Source organism: Primulina eburnea, unplaced genomic scaffold (assembly GCF_022965805.1).
Source record: "Primulina eburnea isolate SZY01 unplaced genomic scaffold, ASM2296580v1 ctg328_ERROPOS900000+, whole genome shotgun sequence".
NCBI lineage: Eukaryota > Viridiplantae > Streptophyta > Magnoliopsida > Lamiales > Gesneriaceae > Primulina > Primulina eburnea.
In genome coordinates, this window is record NW_027331150.1 from 153,169 (window position 1) to 159,713 (window position 6,545).

General features: G+C 38.8%; 1 non-coding gene across 1 annotated transcript; it reads left to right on the forward strand.

The window, feature by feature from the left end:
* Window positions 1-6,230: 6,230 nt before the first annotated feature.
* TRNAK-UUU (transfer RNA lysine (anticodon UUU)) lies at window positions 6,231-6,303 on the forward strand. The gene has a single exon. It is a non-coding gene; the product is annotated as a tRNA-Lys (tRNA).
* Window positions 6,304-6,545: the final 242 nt, after the last annotated feature.

Sequence of the window (6,545 nt, forward strand, 5' to 3'; positions counted from 1 at the left end):
CACCATAAAGTGGCATTTTTCCCAGTTCAGCACCAAATTTGACTCCTCACATCTCTCCAAAACTTTAGACAAATTATTCAAACAAGTATCGAATGAAGAGCCAAATACAGAAAAATCGTCCATAAATATTTCAATGAAATCCTCAATCATATCATGGAAAATTGCCATCATGCATCGTTGGAAAGTAGCTGGTGCATTACATAGACCGAATGACATTCGTTTATATGCAAATGTCCCATAGGGACAAGTAAAAGTGGTTTTCTCCTGATCTTCAGGGTCAATAGGAATTTGCATATAACCTGAATAACCATCCAGGAAACAGTAAAAAGGATGCCCAGCTAACCTTTCCAACATTTGATCAATAAAAGGGAGGGGGAAATGATCTTTACGGGTGGCGTCATTAAGTTTTCTATAATCAATGCAAACACGCCACCCTGTAACAGTTCTAGTAGGGATCAATTCATTATTCTCATTTTTGACAACAGTGATCCCACCCTTTTTCGGAACTACTTGCACTGGACTAACCCACCTACTATCAGAAATCGGGTAAATAATACCTGCGTCCAGTAGCTTAATCACCTCTTTCTTTACTACCTCCTGCATAGCTGGGTTCAGTCGTCTTTGAGGTTGGGTAGAAGTTTTGTGGTCAGCCTCCATCAGAATTTTGTGCATACACATGGATGAACTGATCCCTTTGATGTCTGCAATGCTCCAACCAATGGCTTTGATATTATCCCTCAGAACTCGCAGCAGCTTTTCTTCCTCCAAACCTGTCAAAATAGATGAAACAATTACTGGCAGTTTATCATTGTCAAGCAAAAATAAATATTTCAAATGAGAGGGAAGAGGTTTCATCTCTAAGATTGGGACTTCTTCAATGGATGACCTTAAAGGTCTTGGGACATGCCCAAGCTCCCCAATCCTAGAGTTTACCGTTCTCGAGATCGGTCTGCCTGCTTCCAGATAAAGCATGTATTCCTTAACATCCTCATTCTCCAACTCTCCTGAACATGACTCAGTCAAACAAACCCCCAAAGGATCTTCACCGATCAATTCCTGCAAACTGCACTCAACAAGCTCGTCAGTAGCATCAATTCTAAAACAATCAGATTTATCATTAGGATATTTGATGGACTGAAAAACATTAAACACCACACTCTCATCATTCAGTCTCAACACCAACTCACCCTTTTGTACATCTATCAGAGCTTTCCCAGTAGCTAAAAATGGTCTTCCCAAAATAAGAGGAATCTCACGATCCTCTTCCATGTCTAACACAACAAAATCTACTGGAAAGATAAACTTATCGACTTTCACCAACACATCCTCTACAACTCCCCTAGGAAATTTAATTGATCTATCAGCTAACTGTAGAGAAATTGTAGTTGGTTTCACTTCACCTATTCCTAGTTTCTCAAAACATGAATAAGGCATCAAATTAATGCTTGCACCTAAATCACACAAGGCTTTAGCAAAAAATGAAGTTCCTATGGTACAGGGAATAGAGAAACTACCTGGATCCTTAAGCTTTGGAGGTAATTTATTTTGTAAAATAGCAGAACATTCCTCCGAAAGCTTAACTGTCTCAAAGTCTACCAATTTCCTCTTGTTTGATAAGATTTCTTTAAGAAATTTTGCATATGAGGGCATTTGAGCTAAAGCTTCTGCAAATGGGATATTTATGTGCAGCTTTTTGAAAATCTCAAGAAATTTTGAAAATTGAGTATCCAATTGCAGTTGCTTAGCTCTTTGGGGAAAGGGAAGCGAATTAATATCAATATGAGAGTTCAAGTTTAGGGACTTACCTTTCTCCTTCGTGTCATTAGATCCTTGCTTTGATGACTCCTTCTCCTTCGCATACTTATCGACATCAATCACCTCTTGCTTTATGGGAGACGTCACCGTGACTGCATTGACACCTTTAGGATTCTTTTCCGTGTCACTAGGTAGTGAACCCGGAGCTCGTGTAGACATTTGTGTCGCTAGCTGCCCTAGTTGAGTCTCCACTCTTTGCATCATGGCATCATGATTTTGCCATCTCATCTCATTTCCTGCTATGTACTTTGCAAGCATGTCCTCAAGGTTTGACTTGCCATCTTGTGGCTTGAAACCGGGTGGCATAGATGGTCCAACACCTTGTGGAGGCTTAGGTGGTTGTTGAGGAGGCTTTTGCTGCATAGGATGTTGTGGAGGATTAAACTGTAATGGCATAACAGCATTTTCTGATTGTCTCCACCCGAAATTTGGATGATTCCTCCAGCCTGGATTATACGAGAAACTGTATGGATTGTTTTGCTGACGCCCCTGGTTTCCCAAATAATTTACTGAATCCCCTCCAAAACACTGTATTTCCTCACAAGGCATATCTGGCATGAATGGCATGTCACAAGATGGACCACCAACTATTTCAGCATTTCCTTGGATCTGATTCACTGACTTGACTGGTATTGACTTCTGCGCTTGTAACTGTGACATCTGATGTGTCAATCCATCAAGTTTTGCTGTAATCGCTGTCAAAGCATCCATCTCAAGGAATCATACTTTCTTCTCCCTGCGGTTGTCTTGCCAACCCACATTGCTCTCGGCCATATTAGATATGATTTCGAGCGCTGCGGTTGGCGTTTTCCTGTATAGACTCCCATTTGCTGCCGCATCAAGCATAGATCTCACAGAAGGATCTACCCCATAGTAAAATGTCTCCACCTGCTGGCCTACTGAAAAACCATGTCTCGGGCACATTCTCAACATCTTTTTAAACCTCGCCCATGCTGAATTCAGTGATTCCCCATCTCTCTGTCTAAATGAAGTGATTTCATTTCGCAGTTGTGTAATCTTAGTAGGGGGAAAATACCTGTGCATGAAGAACTCAACTAGCCCATCCCAAGTAGTGATAGAACCAGCTGGAAGGTCGCGAAGCCACTCCATAGCTTCTCCTTGCAAGGAGAATGGAAATAGTCTGAGTCGAATGGCATCAGTACTCACCCCATTGCACTTGATCGTATCACAGATTGACAGAAAATTCTCCAGATGTGCATTAGGGTCTTCAGATGGTGCTCCACCGAACTTTACTTGCATTTGGATCATTTGGATGATGCCTGGCTTCAGCTCGAATGTATTTGCCTGAATCGTAGGGCGGATTATACTAGACCCATAACCTTCGAATGCTGGTCGATGAAGCTCCATCAATGTACGGTTATCCTCTTCTCCGGCCATTCCTTCGAATTCTGGTTTAAGATCTATTTCAGGTTCTGCTTCAGACTCGGATTCAAAAGACAAGTTGTTGTTCCTTCGATTTCTGCGGATGCTTCGAAGGGTGCTTTCAATCTCCAGATCGAGTGGCACTAGATTTTTGACGTCCTGAGCACGGTTCATATAACACGAGCTAACCCCTGAAATCAAAAATTTAAGTGCACAATTTAAGCTCCAAAAGAGTATATATAATAAGAAAAACTGAAACAAAATTAATCAAAATACTAAAGAATAGAATAACTGAAAAATTTAAAACTAAGAATAAAAGCCTAGTCTCAAACAAATAATTTATCCTAATATTAAATAAATAGTCCCCGGCAACGGCGCCAAAAACTTGACCGAAAATTTCGGTTGGGAATAATTCTAGCAAGCGGACTAGGTCAAGTTATAGTAAATGGACTAGCAGTCCAAGTATCGATCCCACAGAGACTATTATTTAATTACTAAGATTCGATTATTTTATTTAATCTAGGCAAACAAAAATGAGTGATTGATTATTATTTCAGCTAAGTAAATTTTTAAACTAATGTATGCTAATTAAATAACTAAATCAAATATCCGAGATGCTTGAAACTTGGGGATTTTCAAATTTGAATGAAATGACCGGGAATACACGATGATAACAGACTTTTGATTAATAGCATGCAATGAAATGATTTAACTATAGATCACTTGATGTCACGATGCGATTCTCTATATTAATTATAAATCTATTTCTAGAATTTATAATCCTATTTTCATTTAACAGTTCAACTATTTCTAATTGAATTTAATTAAACAAAAACGCATTCATCAACGATAGAATCATAGCTGTCGCCTAAAATCGCACACTGAAACCGAATACTATTTCTAGTCGGTTTAACCACGTGTTGATTAAAATTTTTTGAAGCTAAATTTAATCAATTCTCTTTCGAGTCAAGATTAAACAACAAACATGCAAATAATTGGCCAAATTAAAAGCACGAAATTTAGACAAATATTAATCAATAACATAGAACGATTTTATAAATCAAACACTTCAATGAATAACAAAAATCAGTCGTTTGTTCCTATCGTGGTCCCGATCACAAAAAAAAACTACTCCATAAATTCAAAACCAAAATCAAATTTAATAATTGAATTCATGAATAAAAACTAGGAAATTAAAAGAGACGAGAAAATCTCAGCGGTGGCGCGCAGATCTGCGTGTGAAGCGCGTCGGTTTCTCCCTCGATTTTCTCCCCGAGCCGTTGCCTTCTTCAACAAATATCAAATCTCCTCTGAAAAGCTCCAAAGTCGGCTGCTATCTCCCCGAAATTCAACAACCCTTGATTCTTTTCCGATTTTTCCTTTTATTTCCCTCTAGATTACGTGCAAATCTTTTCCAAAATCGCGATCTGAATTTACGCACACGGACCCCGTGCTTGCATCCGGGCAAGGATCCGTGTAGACTCTGCCCAAGCGTTCTTCCGGATTGGTGGACACGGACCCCATGTAGGGGTCCGTCCTGAGGTCCGTATAGATACTGTAATTTTCTTCTTCTTGATGCAAGCGACACGGACCCCGGATATAGGTCCGGCAAGGGGTCCGTATACATACTGTAAATGTCTTCCTTTGGCTTCTGATGAACGGACCTTTACACGGGGTCCGTGTATGGGTCCGGATGTCAACTTTTGCTATTTTTCCGGCATTTTTGACGTGGCATTGCGGAGTTTGACTTCTCTTTCATTTCTTTGGCTTTCATCCTCTTTTGGTCAAACCTACAAGTTGCCATAACAGTACGAATTAAGCGCATAACCCGGAATAAAACATGCCAGATAAGCACGAAAACGACAAAATAAAAACCCTAAAACGCTATATAATTCGTGCTTATCAGAGATACTAATAAAAAGTCAGCTGTTCCTTAATGCTAAAGAGTCACTGTTCAAGTTAAACATACATTTCAGCTTTCTTCACGCTGGGGATCCAAGTGACGAAGTTGCGAAGAAGAGGCTCGTATTGGAATGTGGATATGAAGTTAAATTAGTTAATGAATATAAAAGCAAGGAGGTATCAAGTCACATATCATCCCTATACGTACGAAGTGGGCTATGCGAAAGTCCTTGGATGATTTGGTCAAGATACTGTTAAGATTGGAACTTGGACCTAACTCAACCCTAAAAGCTAGCTCAAGGGGGGAGGATTGTCCAATCTCATATATACCACTCAAAGGTTATTTATCCAACCGATGTTGGACAATTAACACATCCCTCTCACACCCAAGAATGAACATCTGGAGCGTGGAGTTTACAAATGACCCAATTATGGGCAGAACGAGTGGCCTAATTATAGGCAGTCCAACACCGTTCTCTGATACCATGTTAAGATTAGAATTTGGACCTAACTCAACCCCAAAAGCTAGCTCAAGGGGAGAGGATTGTCCAATCTCATATATATCACTCGAAGGTTATTTATCCAACCGATGTGAGACAATTAACACATACAGTGCAAAGATTTAGAAATTCTAAAGCTATATGGTGGGAATCGGCCGTGAAACTGATGAAGCAGGCTACCTTATATGACATGCTCCACAAAGACATCCATAATGAGGCACCGGATGTGAACAGCGCATGGGACTTTGAATGGAACAAGATGATGATGTACATGTTCCTTGAAAAGGAAGATGTCATAAAGGACGTGGAGAGGTACATGATGAATGGATTGCTGGATGAGATCCTCCTTGCAACACTTTAGAGTGAACTGACTTTGTAAACAGACTACACATATACAGAAATAAATGTTATCATAAAACAAGGAAAAAAAGAGGAGTGAAAAATTAAACAAACAACTACTGTATCTATCTTTTTTTTGTGTATTTTGTATGTGCCACATAATCGAAGAATACAAAGGAGTTCTGAAAATACGAATGATTGAATTAAACGCGCGTTTCGGAAATTTAGATGAATGGATTCCAACATTTAATAAATGATATTAATACAATTAAATTTCCCAGTTTTGAATAAGCCGTCTTAGCTCAGCTGGTAGAGCGCATGGCTTTTAACCATGTGGTCGTGGGTTCGATTCCCACAGACGGCGTTTCACTATTATGTTTTCAATTTCATTTTATAAAATCTAGATACAAATTATTATAGAATTAATATATTTATTTATTTTGTATATTATAAATAAAACCGATTAAAAATTCATTAATTTAGTAGATATATATAGTTTATTTAGCTTTCAATTTTCTTTTCTCATCTAAAACTTTATATATTGTGAAAATTTATTGATTTATTGACAAGGCGGCTCAAACAATCAATTTTCCGAATTTATCATGA